A 23,900-nucleotide genomic window follows, 5' to 3' on the forward strand; every position below is an offset into this window, starting at 1 on the left:
ATTCTTAAAGTATTGACAAAATTTGTAAAACAAATGAAGAAAAAATACTTTCTTACCAGTGTAAAGTATTTGTTAAGAATGCACTTGTGAATTGTTTTCTTCTTTTTATACTAGATTTTCCCCAGGATCATTACTATATAAGGACATGTGATAAGGTATGGTGTTTGTTCTGCGTAAATTTGTTTATTTAAATCTGTCGAAATTCATTGTTGTTTTAATACATTACTATTAAGGTACTAATGTCAAAGTATGTAGTATATAATAGATAGTGCAGGTCACAGAGGGAACGAGTGATCAGTTGACAAATAAGCAGTTCATCAATATTCAAATCGTATCAAAAAAGAAGATGTGGTTATAACTGTAAAAACCTAAACAACTAAGTCTAAATAGAAATTGCAATTATGTTTACAATTTTAACAAGTTTAAGCAAAGTGACAAAGTGGAGGCAACTGGCACTTCAAATATTTTATAAACATTTGAACACTGTCCAGGTCTTTAACATTACCCGTTTTTTTCGGGGTTCGTGTTGCTTAGTCTTTGGTTTTTATGTTGTGTTTTGTGCATTATTGTTTTTCTGGTTGTCCTTTTTTTCTTTTTTAGTCATGGCTTTGACAGTTTATATTTTGAGTTTGAATGTCCCTCTGGTATCTTTCACCCCTCTTTTAAGATTAACATAATGTGAGTAGCAATATGCTGTATCATGAACATTTGATTTGTGTGTTTGGGCATGTTACATGAACTGTTTACTTACCATGTGTTAGTTTATTATTAGGTTAACAATATATAATATATCAAATACATGACAATGTTTGTATTAAGTATTAGAATTAAAGAATTTTTTCAAGCATCGTTTTGCGTTTTTACTGTGTATTGAAGTTAAAGGTTCATCAGGCCTCTATTTGGATACAATACATGCAGATAATGGTGGTAAGGAGCAAATTACAAGGCCTCCAAACATAGATAAAACAGATAATTTTGTTACCAATATTTGAATAGATGTGTTTTCCGTTGGTTTATCATTTAACCTTCAATATTCATGCATTGGTGTAAAGGGATACTATTTCGAATTTAACGGTCTGACCTTTGACATGCACAGCTTAAAATACATCATAGTAATACTTTGTAGTAAGTTCGGTTTATAAGTGTCTACATAATCCACACTTCATCTGAATACTTTGCTATTTTCTCCGAACAAACACCCTACATTGCGAAATTCTGGTGTAAGGATTACAAAAAATTATTACAAAAAACCCTAAAAATTGTAAAAATAAACATGTGCGTATATCTTAAATGTACAACGTTGTTATAACGAAAAAACTAATTGACCTTAACATAAGTCATAACAATAATAAAGTTTTGCTCTTGAACTCCTCTCAAAATCAAAGACGGGTGTACTAAATGTCAAAGCATGTTTGTGAGATAAGAAAACTGTACTCAAGGACAATAATGAATTGTAGAGCTGAATTGCGACGTTGTTTTTGTAGAGTGATATGTTTGTGATAACAGAACATAATAATCATATCCTTGGATAGTGCACACTCTAACCAAATAACTTTAACGTATTTGAAGGTGAAAGCTAAGGTGAGGAATGGTATCGTTTAAGTATTATTTCAGGGGCGAACTTTTGTAATTGCTCGTTGAAGCATTCATTATTTCACAGATGAAGATTACTTATAACAATCGCGATTGAAGATTCATTTTACCAGTGCAAATTTGTAAAAACAGTGAGTACATGTAGTTCTTATTTGGTTGAGACCTGAATACAATGTCGGATACGTATATTGTAAAACACAACTTAGTACAATTTTCAAACACCCAACATGTCGAATTTGACAATCAAAATAATATAAAATTACATTTAAAGTGTAACATTCAATGTTTTGCAGCATCATGCGTACACTGTATTTATCATTGATGTTGATTATTAGTCAAGTAGCATCGTAAGTATTTTTAAACTTTCATTTAGGACACATACTTAATCAATAGTTGAATAAATCATTTGAAATTTCCCTTTTAATTGTGACATTGCCAGAGTATATTTTTCGTCTTTTTTCATGTATTATTAATATTTACGATATTTTCAATAAAATTTGCTTTGTAGTTTTCAAGCCTTGCTTACAAGGGCACACATATATTATATGTACATACAATCATGTTTGGAACTTTTTAAACATTTTTGTATATATTATAATTCAGTATTTGTCCATAGTTTGTATACTGCAATGCCAGTATCAGATATCTACCGTAACGTCATTCTTTGTATATAGATAGTTTTTCCCTTTTGACCTAGATACAAATTGGCTGTATGACCAAATGTTATTTTCATTTCTAGCACTGGGTCGTTACTGATGATTGCTGGTATGCTATGATACTATTAGCTTTGAAGTTTGTCCTTCGATACTTATATCATTTATAACAAACGTTTTCAAAATAACCTGTTACAGAATTTAGAAATTGTTCCGAATTTGTTTTTTCAATCCTTCAAGCAAAGTCGCCTTGTTTTGCATGAATTCAGAGATTCTGTTTAGTTTTCTGTTTAAACATAGAGCTCCCAAAGTATTGGATATTTATATTTGATAAGGTTACGGTCGAATAAATAAAAGATTACTTACATGTAAATTCTTTGCTTACACACAGTAAACTGGGGTACGTGTTGATTAATCTTAATTGTTTTATGTTGTGCTTTGTGGTCTTTTGTTTGTTTGTTTGTTTGTCTTTTTCCTTTTTAGCCCTGGCGTTGTCAACTTATTTTTGACTTGAGTTTGAATGTTTCTCTGGTATCTTTCGCCACTCTTTTAAAAAAGGTTGTCCCTTTTAAAAAAAAATGATACATGTAGCTGTTGTACTGTTGTTTATATCTAATATTACAATTTTTGTAAGAAAAGTCAGATTTCGAGAAAGTCTAAACACATCCAGTTAACATATCTATATTTCAAGGTTAAAGATATAAAGATATAGATAGTGAAAGCTTTTTGTAACATCCCTCCCTATTTTCCTTATTGGACATTTACATAAACATTCGTTGATTTGAAAAAAAAAGAAAAGAAAAGGTTTAAGAGTATTTACACTGAATTTAAAATAGTTTGATATAATGAAGATTTTTTTCAGGTGATGGCATAGTGAACAGACAGGAATTTGACAAGTTTACGTCGATAGGATATGGGTGTCCTGATTTCGATGCACATGCATATAAATGTAACTAATTACCCGCTTAAATGATAAGTATATCTTACAAAAATCTATCAATTAGTATGTTCTAAGATTTATTACACTATGATAAAATTGAGAATGAAAATGAGGAATTTGTCAAAGAGACAACAATATCTTACAAAAATCTATCAATTAGTATGTTCTAAGATTTATTACACTATGATAAAATTGAGAATGAAAATGAGGAATTTGTCAAAGAGACAACAACCCGACTATACAACAGACAACACCAGAAGGTCGCCAATAGGTCTTTAATGCAGCGAGAAACTACCGATAGCATGTCGGAATGTAAAATAAAGTTCTATGTGCACTTGATATACTTGTAATCAATCATAAGCAAGTAGTTAAAATAAACTACGTTTTGATTGCAGAATCTATCCAGACGATTTATTCATCTAAATAATTAGTGTTCATATGCTAGTTAATTGTTCAACGAAATGATTGATAAATATGGATATGGACAGTTTATTCCGATGTACTAGGCAAAACAAAGTACATGTGTTCAATATTTTTCATGTTCTAAATCAATAAAATGATTAGAGATACAAGGTTACTAAAGATATAAGTAATACTGTAAAAAAACATCAATGTATTGTGTTGTGTTTGCCTTGGTGTTTTCTGATTTAACTGGCCTTATTATTTTTCATTGTCACATAGACGTCTTCACACAAATGTCTAAAAGCTGCGATTTGTCTTTGCAGATTTTTCTTATCTCGGACACGACATTTTGTTAAACGTACCATTTGGAACCGAACCGCGTTAATTCAAATCATATCATTACAAAATAAAAGTGTTTATATTTTTTTACTTACTACTTGATTTTCATATGAAGTACTCGTTGCGCAAAAGTTATAAAATTGTATGATACAAATAAACCAGAATAATTCAGTCGTTATATTCCGCTTTTCGTCGATTGTTATGTATACTTGTATGTATATAACAAGTAAATGGGTGAAATATTTTGACGAGCCTTCCTTTTAATGTGTCCCGGGTAGATATTTACAACCCGAATAGACCAAAAATAAAAAAAAATGTGACAATTTTCATATTCGCTGGTTTAATCCTTATTTTGGATAATAATATTAAATCGCAGGGTTAATCCAAATCAAATACGTACAAAAAATTGCTTACTCGTAAATCTTCAAAAGAAAACCTAGTTCCATTCTAGTCATATTTGTTCAGGTTTGATTTATCACGAAAATGGTCAATAAATCATCATTGCTTGAAATTGTAAAACTTGAGCCATATTTGAGCCTTATCGAATCTATGCTTTCTGTTTTGTCAGGGCATTATAAATATTGATACATGTATATGCAGAATTATTTTTGCTCAATTTTGTAGTCACGACGGTATCCATAGACACTTACATAAATGTCAGGTAGTTTCGGATAGTTCTTTCATTTAAAATAATACCAGATCTGTTTAGTTTATATAAAAACGCTAAAATTTGTTAGAAATCATCAGTTTTTGACGTCCACTCTAAGGAGTCGTAGGTTTCAATTGTTAATGAGTTTTGCTAGAAATTGTATTGCTGATAGTGTTTGCTATTTCTGTGTTTCTTATATCTATTAGTTCTTCATTATGAGTTATTACATTTTATCAATAGGACTAGTATAACATTTAATAACCAGTAATTTGTTCGGTGTACTGTAAATTATTATATTTTTTTTATATAAAATGTTGAAATATTCAAAATACTTTTTTTTAAAGTTATTTTAACACAATATTAAGATTACCTAAGACGTATCTGGCTCAACTTTTGAGAACTTTCGGCTTTATTGCTCTCCAAATTAGTATTTGATTTGGCATGTAACTGAGTTTTTTTGGTCGCCATTGATGAGTCTTGTAGGTAAAACGGGCGTGTGGCGTAACCCTGTTATCTTTTATGATGTTTTTGAAAATTCATTATATTTAAATTTTTGGTTCGGTCAAAATGTTGGTGCTGCTTGTGGTGACTTTTTGTTCTATTAGGTCATACAGCTCTGTCGCTGTTTCAGTTCTAAAATATCCTTGGCTTTCAAATATTCTGCTTTGGGCGTTCTTGATGTAGATAAATCCTGATAAGTGCGTCAGACGCATAAAAGTATAACGTGGCGTTTTCATTTTTACAGTATTGGGTTTATACATCTGCTTAGTGAACCATCAGTCGCCAAATGTGTCATTAGCTCAGTAGTCAGTACGTTAGTACTGGTATGATAAATAACAAACCTTTATAAAAATGTCCGTTGATACATTTTGAAATTATAGGAAACTAAGATTTCAACTTCCGGAGATAAAGTTGACATATGATTCCTTCGGCTATTTGTTTATGTCCTTTTAGGTCATATAGCTCTTCACACTTTTCGATTCTTTTTCAATATAAAGCGTTGTCTTTATTTCCTTGACATATAACGAAAATATTAAATCACGTTCTCAACAATTTTATTGGTTTTGTGTTGTATAATTATTTAATCATGTTTTAGTTACTTAACAAGAATGTGTCCTCAGTACACGAATGCCCCACTCACACTTTAATTTTCTATGTTCAGTGGACCGTGACATTGGGATGAAAACTCTAATTTGGCATTAAAATTAGAAAAATCATATCATAGGGAACATGTGTACTAAGTTTGAAGTTGATTGGACTTCAACTTCATCAAAAACAACCTTGACCAATAACTTAAACCTGAACGAACGAACGAACGGACAGACGGAAGGACGGAAGGACGGACGGACGGACGCACTATCGTAGGTGGGGCATAAAAATATAATCACAAAAATACTGAATTACCAGTAAAATTCAAAACGGAAAGTCCCTAATCAAATGGCAAAATCAAATGATAAAACACATCAAACGAATGTACAACAACTGTCATATTCCTGACTTGGTGCAGGCGTTTTCAAATGTAGAAAATGGTGAATTGAACCTGGTTTAATAGCGCTAAACCTCTCACTAATATAACATTTGCATCAAATGCCATTTTATTTACAACAATGTGTGAACAAAACAGACTTAATAGGTAAAATAGTCACAATATGTGTATAGCAGTCATCATAGTGTCACAATCTCAATACAAACAAATGTTTAACAAAAAAAAGCACTATTAACATCTATCAAATTTAAAAATCACATAGGGAGAAATATAAAATAATTTTGTCGTTCAATGTTTTTTCAAAAACAACTATAATTTCACATGGGGAATGGTGGTATACAGGGTTAAAAAATCAGAAGTATGTTAAAACTAATTTCAGAAACAGACCAAGATTTCAAATTACCCAGAAGTTCTTTAAAATTTTAAAGAATCCACATATGGTTAATCGCGAGTAAACAATTTTGGCGTTTAAAGTATTTTCAATTTATAATAGAACAATAACATAATTGATGAATCTTTAAAAGTACAGAGTCACGTCATATGAACCAAAGAAACACAAAAAGTCGCATGTACAAAACACGCAAGCAAAAATAAAAGTTAATACAAACACATTGACGGGATGAATAAGTACCGAGCCACGTCAAATGGATATCACAGAAAACAGAGAAAACAGTAAATGCAATATCAATTATAGAACAAAGACAGATAAAAGAACAATAGAACACGTTGTTAAGATGATAAGCAACGTCAATACGCAGAATATATATACATCAAGACCATCATGTATTAATTGTGAATATTTATCAACAAGGTCTTGGTACCTTCCGATGAACTTTTTTAGAAAAAGAACGAGACGTTCTTTGATATACCTCTGGTTCATCAACTTTCTGCTCAGACACTAGTCAATGTTACTTGACTTATTATATATGTAAATAAGTTGCACAAAACATAAGAATTTTAATAATTTTGTACTTCCAGAAAAGGTTTAAATATTGTAAAACGTATTAGTAAGATATTGATTGTAGCGTCTTTTCAATGTTTTTCTTTTCTGAGCTGTTTGTATCAGGGAAATCCATTGATGGTGTAAATTAATGTCTTCAATTAAAGATAGAAAACAGAGAAAAGACAGCATAGCTTAATTTTCAATTTCAAGTCGATTTTCAATATTTAGAAATTTCTTGTACGTCTTATATTGTGGTTTAAAGAACACAAGTTAAGGAATCCCAATTCTATTTTGAAGTTTGTACATCCAACAGATTTCAGATGTCATAACGTTTAACATCCTATTTTGAATACATGAGCAGCTTCAAAAAGCATACCTAAGCATTCATCAATAGTCTGCAGAATTTTTAGATCATAGATATAATTGTTCCGCAGACCAACTAACAATCGCTGTCGTTAAGATACATAATTGTGATGACATAATTGTGATGTGTATGCAAATACTGATAAAAATGTACTTGGCATTTTTGCTGCTGTACTTTTTTTTTTACTAAAACTGTTCATTAATAATAATTTCAATCAAACGGTCTTCAATTTTACGTCATTAAATTAAGTCAATAAAAAAAAGAAGATGTGGTATGATTGCCAATGAGACAACTATCCACAAAAGACCAAAATGACACAGACATTAACAACTATAGGTCATCATACGGCCTTCAACAATGAGCAAAGCCCATACCGCAGTCAGCTATAAAAGACCCCGATAAGACAATGTTAAACAATTCAAACGAGAAAACTAACGGCCTTATTTATGTAAAAAAAAAATAAAAAAAAAATATGTTAGACATAAACAAACGACAACCACTGAATTACAGGCTCCTGACTTGGGGCAGGCACATACATAAATAATGTGGCGGGGTTAAACATGTTAGTGGGATCCCAACCCTCCCCTAACCTGGGACAGTGGTATAACAGTACAACATAAGAACGAACTATAAAAATCAATGTTTATTATTATACTAGTCTGTCAATACTTTCTTTCTTTCCTGATTAAACAAATATCTCAGGCGCTGGTGGTATGATCTGCTCGCTAGGTATAGCAAAAGGTGACGGTAGGAAAGGTGACGGCACTGGACAACTTGTCTGGTCGGTTGGTATAAAATCAAATGCATTGATACCTGATGCCAATAACTTACTATACAATTGAATTCTTACGGCAGCTGGTAAACCTACCCTTGCTCTTGTCAGAATAAAAGCACTTTCTGGAGAAAAAAAGATAAATTTGAACATGTATTTTGTAAATATTTCAACTAATTAAGATTTTAAAAGAAATAACATCTACGTCTCCTTTTTTCATATTTTGACATTGTTTTATTTATTTGTAGGTATCTATTACATGTATGCAGGATGTGTTTCGTATCAACTGAATGGGTCTATTCAAAAACTTGTATCGTAAAATGTTGTACAACGTGTTTGTATTAAAAACAGTACCACAAATAGTCATTTCAGCACTTTTTCTTCGCTGTCAGTTGAATTCAGTGTTAAATAGTACGACTTTAACTTGTCTGATAGACCTGTATGCTATTTCTTCTAATATAATGGATTTGTATAAAAATCATATGAACATTTGATATGCATTCGTATTTTTCTGATGTGGTTCTCATTCCTGTAAACCTGGGGTTACATTTATTTATTGAGATGGGAACTACCAGCAATTATTTTTGCAGTTTTTATATAAGCAGAAGCACTCATTATTATACATGCAAATATATGCATGTATATGTTTTTATATGACGAAAGACAGGGACCTCGACTGATTTGTTTAAGAAGTTACTACAATTTGTGCCGTGTCTATATAAGAAGAAACACTCTTTATTATATGTTTTTTATCTGACGAAAGACAGGGACCTCAGTCGGCAAATGGTCTTAGAAGTTTCTATAGTTGTAATCACATAGATCTGTCAATTTGTTTTACTACTTCTCTGCTTGGATCATGGTATCCAAAGTAAAATCAAGATATAATAAAGGAATAGTTGTGTGCGTATTCAGAATATCATGTTATGGTAGGATGAGATATCTTCTTGAGGACAGTTACATTTCATAAATATGTACTAGCAAAACTCATTGTGTCGGTTTAGTAATACAGAGTGATCATATTCAGAATATCTTGTTTTGGTATGATGATATGTCATCCTTTGGACGGTTATACTGTCATTGTGTCGGTCTAGTATAACAGAGTGATCATATTCACAATACTTAACACATGACATGGGCAAAATCTCTTTGTTCTTACTGTACTATAATCAGGATAATGCACAGCACAGGTGTGCATTAACTACCTCAGATATACTGCACAGTTCAAATCTATTTTTACCTTTAGAGACGGTTCCTATATGTTGACAGGGGCGTTATTCTATCAAATTAAAAAAAATATATCACCGAGTGTAGCGAGACTAAAACAATATTGACGATTTTAAGGCAAAACACGATACTTTGTCCAATCCTAGGGTGAACGACATGTTCGTCCCCACCCCCGAATCCGACTTCTGCCTTGAAATTGCGACAAAATTTAACTTTGTACAAACATTGTAGTTTCAAAATAGGAAAAAAGAAAGGTTTCTCATTCCTTTTTTTCTTATTATATTTTGCGTACAACATCAATCTTAAATCAGTGTTTTAAAGTCAGAAAGAGAGTTAAAACAATGTTTGGTCATTTCCGCCAAAAAAGAAATGTATCTAAGAATATCCGAATAAAAGAAATCTGATTTGGATTAGTTTTAGACTCAATGGAATTTAATATAACGACTTTTTCAATATCTATTCCCCATATTTTTGGATCGAATTTAAAGAGGTCATATTTAAGTTTGTTTTAAAACAAGGAGATTAGCTGGAGATCAATCAGACTTCATTTAGATGGACGTGTCTTGAAAATTAATACAGTAGATACAAAGAAATCTGGGGGAAGGGGAGGAAAAGATTTGAAAGAGAAACGTATTTTCTGTTTATTCAACATTTAAAATTTAGGTAATATAACATTTTCCTCGGTTTATCTGTCTCTATTAAAGCACATCATTGATGGAAAGATATTCAAAAGCAATTAATCTAAACTCAATAACCCTTTCAGTTATGATTTTTTTTTCATACAACGATTTGAAGGTACTCAAATTGTCAAAGTCTTAATCGTCACTTATTAAATAAAAAAAATGGGAATAGATTAAACAGAAACATAAAGAAAAAATCTACCATTAAATCGCAATTTTACAAAAAAGTCTAAACCCAAAAAAAGTTGTTAATTTAAAACTCACCAATGAAAGTCGTATTTTCCCCTTTCTTAGGATCCGTGGATTGCGGAAAATCGTTCACATCTAAAACGTTCACGTAAATTAATGACGTCATGTGTTAAAACAGTTATTGGCCAATCAAATCGGTATATAGAATTTAATCTGCACGCGCTCAGGATGACCCTATAACCCGAACTCCTACGTCGTTCGGGTTAATAAGGGTCACCTGAGCTGTGCAGATTAAATTCTATATACCGACTTGCTTGGTCAACAACTATAACATAATTTGTCCTCGTCATGATATGCATGATTTATTTGCCGCTGGAAGTTAACTACAATCAACATAATCAGCTATTTAGAATTTCTGAACTAATTGACGATGCTTGTCATTGTGACTTGTTCTGTGTTTTCTGAATATATTTACCTATCTTTTGAAAGTCATCTTGTCTGCATGAGTATACCACGGAATAGCTTTCGTAATCAGTGTCAATACTGTCCTGGCGGTGTAACTGAATGTGAAATAGTTGAATACAATATATGCAATAGAAACATAGAGATGTGTAATGTCCATCTTCACTAAAGTAGTACACAATTTTATTAAGGGCCAGCTGAGGAACACCTCCGGGCGCCGGATTTTCTCGCTGCGTTGAAGACCCATTGGTATCCTTCGGCTATTGTCTGCTCCTTGGTCGGGTGGTTATCTTTGAAATAGTCCCCATTTCCATTCTCAATTTTATAAAATGGTACCATTCTCATTGTTCATTATGTAATGGATAACACTTGACAAAACAAACTAAAACCAGACACGTCAAATACTGTGGAATATTAATGTCCTTTTACATGAAATACTTCATAAAAATGAGAGCCTATATTCATCAAATACGTAATTATACTCCGTAACTTGAAAAAAGTTAAATCACAAAAATACTGAACTCCAAGGAAAATTAAAAAAAGGAAGGTCCCTAATACATCAAATGAGATTAACTCTTAAATATGAAAGCCCGTATACATCAAATTTGTATACATGCACTCCGTGATATGAAAGCCCGTATATATCAAGTGCGTTAACATCGTAACATGAAAGCCCTTATACATCAAATTAGTCTACTCCTTAACATGAAAGCCCATATACATCATATACGTTTACCACATGTGGAGCAGGATTTGCTTACCCTTCCGGAGCACCTGAGATCACCCCTTGTTTTTGGTGGGGTTCGTGTTGTTTATTTTTTAGTTTTCTATGTTGTGTCATGTGTGCTATTATTTTTCTGTTTGTCGTTTTCATTTTTAGCCATGGCGTTGTCGGTTTGTTTTAGATTTGTGAGTTTGACTGTCCCCTTTGGTATCTTTCGTCCCTCTTTTACCCCGTAACATGAAAGCCAATATATGTAAATTCGTATACATGAACTCCGTAACATGAAAGCCCGTACACATCAGATGCGTTTAACCATTAGACATGAAAGCCCGTATATATCAAAATTTTATACATGTTCTCCATAACATGAAAAACCGTTTATATCAAATGCGATTATCCTGTAACATGAAAGTCCGTATAAATCAAATTAGTATACTCCATAACATGAAAGCCCGTATACATCAAATACGGATACTCCGTAACATGAAAGCCCGTATACATCAAATAATTATACTCCTTAACATGAAACCCCGTATAGTATAACATCATATACGTTTACCCCATAAAATGAAAGCCCGTATACATTAAATTAGTATACTCCGTAACATGAAAGCCCGTATACATCATATACGTATACTCCGTAGCATGAAAACCCGTATACATCCTATACTGTGAAAGTACTTTTGTTTGTGGGGAACCAATTTTCGTGATTTTCGTGAATGACTCCATGCACGAATTAAAGTGTCCAACGAAATAAAACAACCGTTGTCAAAATTAAGACATAGAAATAACCCCATGTAGGGTAGTCCAAATAATTATGACGTCTTGAAAGGCTATTATATTTTTTTCTTTGACTCCTTACATCGACAAAGAAAAATAATATAACAGCCTTTCAAGACGTCATAATTATTTGGACTGCATGTAGGTTTGACTTCTGATATGACGAAAGAACATATTGAACATCGCTAAATCTGAGAATTCTATTATAGTTGTCACAGGGCAAATGCACTATGAACTACAACGGCAGGCAAGATTAGACCCATTTAATCTTTAAAACCTTAACTATACAATTTTTTATCTTTTTAAATCAAATAAACAGTATTTTGATCGATGACAGACAGATTTTCGGTATTGATATGCTATGATAAAGTGTTCATATATCCTCATAACTCTCGTACATACAGGGAATAATTATTTCATGCTGGGATGGCTTTTGATAAAAAATATTTTACATTTCAAGATACGTTTATAGCATTTGTTTATTTAATTGTTTTCTTTAGCTGACATGTTTATGACCTAATCAACTTTAATCTGTTGATCACTCAATCTCGGGTTAATTATTGTGCCGGGTCGTTTAGACAGGTTAATGTTACTTTGCATTTCTTTCAATCCAGACAATTTGTAACCTTCGTTTCTAATGGCTTAAATTTAAAAAAAAAATTTGATAGAAAACTTAACTCCACGATTTTAAAAATCCACGAACAAGTAAATGTTGCTCAAACCACGAAAATTGATGCCCACGAATTAAAGTACTTTCACAGTTCGTATACTCCGTGTCATAAAATCCCGTAAATATATATATATATATTTAGACGAGTTGTATACACATTATGTACACAGCCATGTATCACTATCATTGATGGCGATCCGATGGATACATCTGTTGTAGAGTTGTCACTGACTCAGACGTACTTATAAATATAATTATTTTCTGTGACTGTATATTACATTAATTTGTAGGATCCTTTACTATAGATAATTTAGCTGATCTGTAACAATAACATCTTCATGCCTTATATATCATGTACTGTAGTACGCCGCTAGATTAAAACTGACGAGGAAAGGTAACATATGGCCACCGAAAGCTCTTTTTTTGAGAGCCAAGGTGGTCGTGTGGTCTAGCGGGACGGCTGCAGTGCAGGCGATTTGGTGTCACGATATCACAGTAGCATGGGTTCGAATCCCGGCGAGGGAAGAACCAAAAATTTGCGAAAGCAAATTTACAGATCTAACATTGTTGGGTTGATGTTTAGACGAGTTGTATATACATTATGTACACAGCCATGTATCACTATCATTGATGGCGATCCGATGGATACATCTGTTGTAGAGTTGTCACTGACTCAGACGTACTTATATATATATATATATATATATATATATATATATATATATATATAATTTAAAAGTAAAAAACACAAAAAATCACATCATAAATCGAACATTGTTTCTGTTAGCGGACAAAAAGTGAAGTTGAACTAGATAAATTTCATTCAATGCTGAATGCCTTAAATGAATCAATACAATTCACTTACGATTCCAGCTCTTCAAAACTCCCATTCCTAGACATCAATATTATCAAGGAAGAAGAAGAAATAATAACGGACTTATACTGTAAACCCACTGATACCCATCAGTATTTGGATTTTAGGTCATGTCACCCGTCACATACCAAACGAAATATTCCTTTTAATTTAGCCCGACGTATATGCACAATAGTAATAAATTTGGAGTTACGTGATAAGAGACTACAGGAATTGAAAAATTATCTAAAAAGACAAAACTACCCAGTCAGATTAATTGAAAATGGAATTAAAAATGCATTGAAAATTCCAATCGCTGAACTAAGAAAAACAGTATCAAGGGAAGACAAAAAAGATAAACAACAATCAATTCCTTTTGTTATAACTCATAATCCACGTAATCACCAGATCTTAAATTCTGCTAAAGGGTTTTTACCTATTCTTCACAAATCAGAGAAAATGAAAGATCTTGTCGACAAATCACAGCTTATTGGGAGCCGTCGACAAGCACCAAATCTGAAGAAACTTCTCACACGAGCACAATTCAGTACACAGAAGGTAGCAGAAATACAAAAATGCGGGGATCCCAGATGTGGAACGTGCGAAATGCTAGAAGTGGGACAAAGTAAAACTCTGAAATCCGGCACAGTAATCAAACCGAATAAAAGCATGAACTGCAAATCGGAAAATGTCATTTATTGTGCAACCTGTCCCACTTGTAATAAAAACTACATAGGTCAAACAAATAGACTAATTGATAGAGTGAGAGTTCATAAACAGCAGATAAAAGACCCGTCAATTCGAAATTCTCCCTGTTCTGAACACTTTGACCGATGTGGAAAGGGAAAATTTAAAATATATCCCTTTTTTAGGATGTGGACCGAAGATAAAATTCCGCGTGAAGCCAAGGAACAATATTTTATTGAACTTTATAAGCCCACACTAAATAGGAAGTGAAATTCGGTCCGTTAATAAAATTCCGTAAGATATATACAACTACCGCATGACGTTACTATAACGTAACGTCACAAGTCGTTACTATAACGTAACGTCACAAGTCGTTACTATTAACGATAACAATTCTGTCTGATGAACCGCTGGAGATGCGGTGATAGCGCTAACAGAAACAATGTTCGATTTATGATGTGATTTTTTGTGTTTTTTACTTTTAAATTATATTTTCTGTACCAAGGACTTTTTATTTATCAAAATATATATATATATATATACAACTCGTCTAAACATTAACCCAACAATGTTAGATCTGTAAATTTGCTTTCGCAAACATTTTGTTCTTCCTTCGCCGGGATTCGAACCCATGCTACCGATATATCGTGACACCAAATCGCCTGCACTGTAACCAGCGCGCTAGACCACACGGCCACCTGGGCTTCATAAAAACGAAGCTTTCGGTGGCCGGGTGCTACCTTTCCACGTCAGTTTTAGTCTAGCGTCGTACTACAGTACATGATATATAAGGCATGGAGATATTATTTTTACAGATCAGCTAAATTATCTATAGTAAAGGATCCTACAAATTAATGTTAGATACAGTCACAGAAATAATTATATTTATAAGTACGTCTAAACCAGTGACAACTCTACAACAGATTTATCCATCGGATCACCTGCAGTGATGGTGATACATGGCTGTGTACATTCTATATATTCAACTCGTCTACACATCAACCCAACAATGTTAGATCTGTAAATTTTATTTGTTCTTCCCTCGGCGGGATTCGAACCCTTGCTACTGAGATATCGTGACACCAAATCGCCTGCACTGTAACCGGCGCGCTAGACCACACGACCACCTTGGCTTCATAAAAACGAAGCTTTCGGTGGTCGGGTGTTACCTTTCCACGTCAGTTTTAATCTAGCGTCGTACTACAGTACATGATATATAAGGCATGGAGATGTTATTTTTACAGATCAGCTAAATTACTATTTATAATACATGGAAAAAATCTGTTTCGCATACTGTATCACACGGGAAACCAATATCAGCCCCGAGGGCCGATGTAAAAGGACAATCACTCGATGTATGTATGCACATCATATAAGTATATATGTTCATCATATAAAGGTGTTTGCACAACATATAATGACAAGTGCACATCATATATTTAAAATGGTCATGAAACGTTAGTTTGGCGTTCCATACGATTGCTATGTTTTCTAGTTGGCTTTGTCTTGGGTACTTTAAAAAACAGTGTATGTTTTTAATTTGCCTGTGGTGGTACAGCTGTATACATATTCAAATATAGTTAAAGTCGTACCGCAAAGGATAAAAATGTTACTAGTCACACAAGCGTGATATATAATAAATGTGTACTTCATTGATGCATTAAATGTTCATTTGAAAAGGTATCTTACTAACATCATATATTTTCAACTGTTTGAAGAAACTAAAGTTATAAATCTTTCGTCTTTATTATTCATACTTACACGGAGTAAACGTAACAACTAGTCTTCCTGGTTCTATGGCACTGGTACTTATAGCTGTTCCAGTAACCGAACGTACCATTCCAGTTCTGCAAAAAAAGAAAAGAAAAACAGTTACTGAATTGTAAGTTTACTTTGATTGCTATAAACAACTGGTAGACTCAAAAGTGGATTCATGTTTGTGCCCTGGACCCCCTATTTTTGCGGGAAAAATTTGGTTGATTATATAGGGAACCTCTAAAGCATGACTGGAGCGGAACCTCCCTCAGATTAATTAGCACCCTCCCCCTTATAAAAAACTTCTGGATCCGCGACTGGGATCGAAACGTGCGAGGCAGTATTGCACTTGTTTTACTATAGTTCACAACAGTTTAGATATCTTTAAGATTATCCTTCAAAATAACATTGTAATGTTATAGTATTGTTTTATATAATTTTCTATTTCATATCAGATACTCATTTAAAAATTTCATTTGTGAAAAGTGAAAATGTGGCTTTTTTGTTTTTGTTTTTTTTATAATGCAAAGTTTACAATTTTTTGTAATATTATGTTATAGTTATTGACCACACAAGATGGTATATTGGATTTAACTGCACGGCTTCGGTGACCCTGATAAACCCGAACGACGTAAGAGTTCATGATAAAGGGTCACACGAGCCGTGCAGAATAAATCCAATATACCGATTTGATTGGCCAATAACTGTTTTAACACATGACGCCATCAATTTACGTGAACGTTTTAGAAATACCCAAACGATATTCCGCAATCCACGGTTCCTAGTTGAGTTTCTTGTAGAGTAAAGAAGGGGGAAAAGACGCCTTTATGTAGTAAGAGGCTGGTAAGTTTTACTGTCCCTTTGGTATCTTTCGTCCCTCTTTTAAATATTTTTTTTATATTAAGGCTTCTTCCTAAATTGTTACTTTATTTGCGATTTAATTGCTAATTTTTTCTATCGTTTCTGTTAAAATTCATCTTTTTTTTTTTGCAATCAGTGACGAATGATACTTTGACATATTGTACTTTCAAATCGGTGTTATTGAGTAAAGATAAATTGCTTTTCTTTCGTTAATGATATGCTTAGAGGAAGATGAACCGAGGAGGATGTTAGTACATAAATTCAAAATGTTGAATAAACAGAAACAACGATTCTCTTTCCAATCATTGAGTCTAAAACTTATTCAAATCAGATTTCATGTATTTGAATATTCTTCAAAACATGATAACTGACTTAAGAATTACAGTGTATACACAAAATAAAATAAAATATGTTATGTCCCAGTTTAGATAAAAAAAGAGGAGGGAGAAATCTTTCTTTCATCAGGGGCCTCGTTTTCCAAAAATAAGTAGTTCTTCTACTGTAATCACTAGACAGTCAACACTGAGGGTTTGAAGGCGTACTCCGCCAATATTAATTGATTAAAAACTATCAGTTTTCCTAGAAAAGGTGTGTAGTTGTCCTCGGGCACTCCAGCTCCCTCTTCCAATAAAGACTGAGCGTCACGAACTAGCCAAAATGTGATGCTTAAAGGTGACGTGAAAATACCAACAATCGATCTATCAAGTTTTATTTTCTTATTATATATAACACTACGATGTTTGTACAAGGTATTTCATTAATCACCTTTTTTGTTACTTTGAGTCAGATGGCCAATTCGTTTTTATTTTGGGAGGGGTGGGGTGGGGGGGGGCGAATAGAATGTTCATCCTTGCATTGGACAACGTAACATTTTTAGTCTCGCTACAATCGTTGATATTTTATAGAATACATAGTGACACCCCTTTCAGAATCCAGGAAACGCCCCTAAATGTAAGAATATATTTGAACTATGCAGTATATCTGAGGTAGTTAATGTACACCTTAGCTGTGCATAATTCAGATTATAGCACAGTAAGAACAAACATATTTTACCCATGTCATGTATATATATAAATACTTTTGGCTATGAGAGCGTCAATCCGATTAAATTCACTAAAACCGACATATATGAAAGCCAAAGCAGGCAGAAATATTGGACTGAGCTAGATGAAAACAAATCTTAATCTATTCTAAGTTTAATTTACGTTATGATAAATTAATTGTATTTATAATTCAAATTTTTGCAATATATTTGAATCTTGAAAACAATATTTTCTAAAAATATTTCTGGTAATTAATTTACGGTTATGCATGCAAGGTAGGTTTCCTAATTTATTTTTTAATACCATGCTTCAATTCTTATTTCTGTGATTAACATCATGAGTTGAATGGTAAATACAAAGAGTTATCTTTATGCCTAAATTTACAAATAGTTACCTTGCTTCTATGCCTGAATTTACAACACTCACAGCACCATTTCTGTTCAGAGTGTATAGTGCAGAGTTGCATCTCAGTCCAACTGCCGGAATGAAGAAAAACTTCTCACTTTCGTACCACTGTCCGAGATACTAAAACAATAAATATGTCTGTTGTTTATAAGTTCTTTACAATTGGTTGTGTATATAGACAAAGTTTAACTGAGCTGTTTAAGTTTTTGTTCTTTCGTCTTCACTAACTTATTATTTTAAATTCAACCCGATCTTCTTATTATAGGTGTATACTGTTTATACGATTGTTCTTTTACGAACTATAAATAATACTTATTGACAAAAAGTGTCACTAATAGAATTCTAGATGAAAAATTAGATATGAGAACTGTGAATATTGTTCTTTTAACGGTATAACAATTTATTTTGTTATGAATAAATTAAAACTCAACTAGATGTTATTTCATGCACATAAATACACCTTTTCGATTATTCATTTATTTGTTTTTTGTACAGGCCGTTTGGTTTCATGCACGTGTGAATTATTTTACATTTGTCATATTTAGCTTACAATGCGGTATTGGTATTGCTGTCTGTGAAATTATGTCATTGAATCTTGAGGGAGTGTTGTCCAATTTGTATTGATACCACCTCTTCTAATTTCTATACTAATACCACATATTTTTGTTATACATGTATTTAGCTATGCAAACAAGCCGAAGAGAAAATATATTTGAAAAATTGACTTACCCTGTTTAAATCAAAGCCAGGTTGTGTACGAACATTCGGGCATACTCCTGGGCGTGTTACCTGTCCAAATATAGGTACCAGGAAACATAGAAGGCATAATATTTTAAAAATGAAATTAAAATCGACCATCTTTGAAAGAACTGCTTTGTTCACGTTTTTTTATATGTTAATGCATTGGGTTAGAGTTTACGTGAACTACGTTTACAAATATAACTTATTTAACAGTAATAAAGTGATCATGTACCGTTGAATGATACAATAAACGTCAATCATGCTCTGTAAAAATAAACATTTACAAGATTCATTTATAGCTTTTGTTGGTTCGATTAGTTTGGACTCATCTGTCAAATCTTTCTTTTTTCCCATTCAATTTCACACATAGAACATACAGAAGTTAAAGTACTACATGTTAAAATGCAGTTATATAAACCTTGTTTTTTTAAATTAAATGTGATGGATATTTGTCACATTATATAAGCTAAATTGGTTATCAAAGGTACCAGGATTATAATTTAGTACGCCAGACGCGCGCGTTTTGTCTACATAAGACTCATCAGTGACGCTCATATCAAAATTTTAATAAAGACAAAGGTGAGCATTGAAGGATCCAAAATTCCAAAAAATTGTGCTAAATACGGCTAAGGTATTAAGGCTTAAGGCTGTCCTTGAATTAACGAATAAAAATACAAAGTGGCGAAAATTTTGTTATGTCAACCTGTAAATCAAATATATGTGTCGGAAATTCTCAACAATCCAAATCGGACATATTTATCAACAAAACCTGTGTTTGGAAGCCTTTTAACAAAATTAGCAGCAAGATACTGTGTATGAAATTCCAAAAATTATTTTATGAAGTTTCTACATTATTGATTGGTTTGTACTTGAATATGATCACGTTTTTCAAGGTCGCCAGAATGATGGACCTTTAACTGCCACTGGAAAATAAGTTATGTTTGATAAGGGCTGATATTCTGTTAGACCACAGAAAACCTCCATCAGAGAGGTTTCATTTGCTCCTTGAATTCTTCGTGTGTTTTATTGTGCTTTTTTTTGTCTGACACATTTTATTATTTATGCTTCAAACTTCATGCATGTACTGTAAAACTGGAAATTAAATGTTTGAAAACACTAGTGAAGTTTTGCAAAAATATTTTGCGGTAATATTTATAATAATATCTTGCAATACAATACCGTTTTGGGTAACGCACGGTGTCATCTATTTTATCCACAAACTATAGGTTAAATGAACATATTTATGACATTGATGTGATAAAGCAAATGACCATTCTGCAGTTAAGTGTTCATAATATATCAATCTGTACATGTAGTGTCCATTTGGCAATATAATTAACATAATTTAGAATGTCTTGATCGAATAAGTTTACCCTTTTTGCATATCAGGGGTCTCATTAATGCTTTCTTTTGTGAGGTACAAGCATTATCTTTACAATAAATACCGAAATAATACAAAGCGTTCTTTTATCATTGTTATCAACGCGTGGACATAGCTATGTGTTTACGCTTTAATAGACTAAAGACATACCTGTACATATCATATATGAAAGCTAAGACACATATAGTTCTCATTCTAACATGACGTCCTTCAAACGCTTTGATTACACACCCGTGGTAAAATATGAATATATTGGTTGGGCTGTTCTGATTGTACTCCCACGTCATATGATTGTTTATGGATGGAGTACACGACGTCATAGAATGATAACGTAATAGTTTAAGCATTTTGCAGGAAAATACACGCTTCTGATACCGAAAATCATCACCAGAATGAAACGTAAACAAACAATACTAAAATGTGGTATAAGCCCTTTTTTATATACATAGAAGATATATAAGTAAATTATCATTAAAATTCATCCAAATCTATCTAAATATATTATTTTAAATAGTTTGAGCATGTCACTAAATCTGTTTGCTCCGTTCTTTACCGCCAATCTTAAAGTGGGTTAATTTATGGGAACGGCAAATATTTGCCTCCATCTAGTGCGCTTTGAACCAAAACAATTGCTATATTTGTCTTATCAGAATCGAAATAATTCATGGGGGCTTGAATATATCTAAATTTTACCACGGGTTGTCCCTTTATGCCGATATTTTACCCCTCGCTATCGCTCAGGGTAAAATATTTGTCATAAAGGGCCAACCCGTGGTAAAATAACGATATATTCAAGCCCCCATGAATTATTTCTTAAATAACCATATAGTGGTTCTGATAATGACCTTGAAATATTCTTAATTGCAACTTTTTTTTCTAAACCTATATAAATTGTAGCAGTGACAGTGTTATTCAGCTTTTTTTGGCAGAGATATCTTTCCTATTTGCTTTGTCTTTATGTTGTATCAACTAAGTTAATATGACGTCATAGGAAGTAAACCTCAGTTTTCTTCTGATGTAGAAATGAGATGATTGGCAAATACAAGTCCTTATTTCACAGATTATAACTGACTAGGAATATTGCAGTTGAATTATGTACATTAACCTGAAATACTTATTTCGTATTTACACATTATGTAACACTGTTAGTAACTCATTTCCAATTAAAGGTATACAATGACGTTGCTAACGTAAAATGTTATTTTCGCAACGCCAAACTGTGCCATACCAGGGAAAGATGCATTTTTTGTACTATTTTTTATCATTTAATTTTTTTTTAAACTTGAAAATGAGTTCACGAACACACTTTAGAAAATGATTACGTATGAAGATTATTTGTACTAATTTTCATAAAAAAAGTCAACAATGCATTTTCGTTTTCTTAATTTGATAAATTCATATACAACAAGAAATGACGCTTTTTTTCTTAATTTATGAACGTTTGACAAATAAGAATTATTTCGTACACAAAATACATAAATTGGACATAAACATTAACTGCAACCAGAATCTAGGAGTGTGGGACAAAGAACTTAAAGTTCATATACTCCAATAAGAAACTAGAAGGGTTGGACGATAAATTGAAGGTTCGCATGTTGCAAAGGGGTGGATGCATGGAAAAGAAGGTGTTTTTAAACTATCACTGTATTTGAATAGGGACATATGGTGGGAACCAATACCCTCCCCGGTCTTCTCCTGGGTTGGGAACCATCTTTTAACACTGACTGGATCCCCCTTATAAGTGGATTGTCCCATGGAAAGAAAACAATCCCTGTGCAAATAACTCTAAACAACAACTCGAACTTTAATTTGAACTTTACCTCAACGGATAGCGATATACTCATCAAGAGTACATTACACAAACGTCATATATGGAAATTGGTTTAAAAATAGAATATATTGTTTTCCGAAATGTTCACTTGTTTTTACCTCATTAAGTAATGTGAAAACCACATCAAAGAATGACAAGACTACATCAAATACTGTTAACAACACATCATGTAATGTAAATCGTCACATTTAGAAACATCATTATGTAATGTTAATGCCGAATAAAGAATTGGTTTGATCAATACGAAACCAAATCATGTAATGAAATAACTACATTAATGTAATGTTAAGGTGGTATGGGTGTCTTCCTCCATCTTGGATTGTAAAAAACAGAGAACCAAAGGTCCAGATTTTCTATCAAGTAAGCAAAATTTGATACAGGACTGCAGATATTTAATGTAAATTTTCATTTAAAAGAACCAATTTATAAGAATATAACTTATAAATATTAATATTTTTGCTAATATTGATTATTTTTGGTTGTTTTTTTTTTTGTTTTTTTTTTTAAATTGACATTTAAGGGGAGGTAACTCTAAAACAGTGCATTTTCTGAAGGATTCTACATGGAATTTTCCTACTTTGTATTTTAGGCGGAAAAAACGTACGGTGAACCTACCTTTTCTTTTAATATTCTCAAAGCATTGTATAAAAGCTATCTTTTCCTCAAGTATTTAACAATTCTATCATTTTGTTTAGTTTTTGTTTCGTTATAATCCATACAAAATGTGTCATTTTGTCACGTCCTGTAGCTTGAGAAAATGCGTGGTGACATATCATTTTTATTATATTTTTCAACATACATCAATAGATACTATGTTTTGGCAAAGTATGAACAAATTTTATCATTTTTATTTTAGACTCCCATACCACCTTAAAACCACATTGAATAATGACACAACCACAGTTAATAATGGTGAATCCTAGCTGAGTAATGACAAAACTAGAATAAGTAATGGTAAAACTGTATCAAGTCAATATGAAACTATATCGTTTAACATCGACATATCATTAAGTTATGACTATTGCATAGTTAGTTATATCGAAACATGAATACGTAATGTCAAAACCATAAATATGTAAGGACAAAATATCATTTAGTAATAATAAACAACATTACGTTATATCACATAAGACAACTGTAATGGTTATGTTTGGCAATAATATACACATGTATATATAATTTAGAAATATTGCTAAATAAAACCTTCAGATAAATTTATTGTTCTGACTTAACATATAAGTAATGCCTTAACCAAAGGATTCAAAACACTTATTTTTCCAAAATAGTCCGTATATTGTGTACGATAATAAATAACTGATTAATCATTTAGAAATAATAGTTTTCACATTCGTACAAATAAGTAACCTACTAAAATATAAAATCTGCAAATGACATTGACCTGAGTCTATAAGTGAGCGCCTAAAGTAAGATATATATGTAGGTTCTGGTAAAAAAAGAAAAAAAGTTATAGGT

General features: G+C 32.3%; 2 long non-coding RNA genes across 2 annotated transcripts in view; both read left to right on the forward strand.

Moving 5' to 3' along the window:
* The window catches only part of LOC139484823 (uncharacterized), a 452,262-nt gene that overhangs the window by 93,822 nt on the left and 334,540 nt on the right, over positions 1-23,900 (forward strand). The gene's annotated exons all lie outside the window — the stretch shown is intronic.
* On the forward strand, positions 1,627-8,514 carry LOC139484821 (uncharacterized). Its single transcript, XR_011655157.1, has 4 exons — positions 1,627-1,724; positions 1,887-1,940; positions 3,109-3,195; positions 8,390-8,514. It is a non-coding gene; the product is annotated as an uncharacterized lncRNA (long non-coding RNA).

This window comes from Mytilus edulis, chromosome 8 (genome assembly GCF_963676685.1).
Source record: "Mytilus edulis chromosome 8, xbMytEdul2.2, whole genome shotgun sequence".
Taxonomy (NCBI): Eukaryota; Metazoa; Mollusca; class Bivalvia; order Mytilida; family Mytilidae; genus Mytilus; species Mytilus edulis.